The sequence below is a fragment of the Poeciliopsis prolifica genome, unplaced genomic scaffold, assembly GCF_027474105.1.
Source record: "Poeciliopsis prolifica strain line A6 unplaced genomic scaffold, Auburn_PproV2 SCAFFOLD010, whole genome shotgun sequence".
Taxonomy (NCBI): domain Eukaryota; kingdom Metazoa; phylum Chordata; class Actinopteri; order Cyprinodontiformes; family Poeciliidae; genus Poeciliopsis; species Poeciliopsis prolifica.
Window position 1 is genome coordinate 3,701,564 of NW_026562385.1, and position 1,734 is coordinate 3,703,297.

Consider the following 1,734-nt stretch of genomic DNA (forward strand, 5'->3'; position numbering starts at 1 on the left):
AGATGTTTTTCTTGTTATGTTGCATGATGCAAGAGAACCTATTTCCATAATGTGAAACATTACAAAGATATTCACTAACAGACAAACAAGATGCAACAAAATATTCAGCTAAATATTTTATCAGACTTCTTTCTCATTCTGATGCCCCAAAAATGCAAAACACAACACAGTAAAAAACAAAATTATGTTTCAGCTTCACAACTCATTTCTTCTTTGGTCAGGAGAAGCTGCATATATTGGCTGAGAAATGCGCACATTTTCCTGGTTGTCTCGAAGCATGGCAGCAATTTCATCATCTGTAAAGGTGGCTTTCGAATCCTGTCACAAAGACAAAACAATGGAAACAAATAATGACAGAACGAAGTAAAAAAAGTTAGAACAATATATCAAAATCTTACTTGAAAGGTCCGGCGCTTGACCCCAACACATGCCTGGGACAGCTCATAACACAACACTATATCCAAATTCTTTGGCTCTTCCTTCACTAAAGCAGCCCGGAACTGGTCACGGTGAGAATCTAAGAATAAAAAATCAGTAATAAAATAAGCAGTGAAAGTCATATTAACATTGTGAATTAGTTGGGAGGAGGAGGGGGGCGGGGGGTTTGTTACATTTCTTTTTTCTGTGACAGTTTTACCCAACAAGTGCATGCAGGCTGATTTCATTGTGTCTTTAGAGACATGGTCATGGTTGGAAGTCAGAAGTTTCTCACACAGGCGCCAACTGAGGAGCTTCTCTATCGTCCTGTGTCTGCTCCCAGCTGGGGCTTCTTTTATTCCTTCTGCAATCTCTGGAAAGCATTGAGCATAAATTATTTGCTTCCTCTGCCTTAAAGAAAATAAAAAGTCATACCCCAAACATGTGCCTCCCAGATATAATAAATAAATCATTTACAAGTTGTGAGGCAAGTTTAGTCCTGCATACCTTGTGCTGCTGTTAGGCAGCTTTCGCAGTAAGAGTCTGATAAATAAAAAAACAAACAACAGACTGAAGATTGAAGTAAGCTTACACTGAGACATGCAAACAACAAATTATTTCAAAGCTAAAAACCCACACAGTAAATGTGTGGGTTTTTTTTTTACTTACAGCGATCTGTGGCATGAGCCTGCACAGGAAGATAGTATCCCATACACATAAGAAAAATGATTGTTTTCATGGTCTTCGATGTGTACATTATGTGCCACCTAAACAGAAGAACAAGCTTTTTACCTTTTAAACAGTCTGGTCATGTGTTCTTGACAACAATGAGTTCACGTCACAACCACAGACGAATGCCAACTGTACTGTCCAGTTTTTCAGGTTTTGTCTGGATGCTTGAAAAACAGCCCGGGGTTTGAGAAGGTGCTGAGTGGAACATCAGATGAGGTTCTGTGAAGGAATCCTTTTATCAGCAATGAACACTTCTAAATTTAAACCTAAACTCAAACTACCAATTAAATTTCTATTTTACATTTTTACCTCTTACTTGATACAAATCTTCCTTAAAGTACCAGACCTGAAAAAATAGTTTATTTTGATTATCTTTATTAGTAGCATAATGTTTGTATGATAATAATAATATAATTTCTGACACGTTGTTTTAATTAGTTCAACTAAACTGTTCAGAAAATAAGTCCCTTGCTGTTCTCAAGAGCGGTCACTAGGTGGCACTGTTGTACGTTGAGAGCGTCGTCACCGTATTTGTTGAGGCGTTAGACTATTTAACATATTTGGGCATTTTCACCATATATGGAC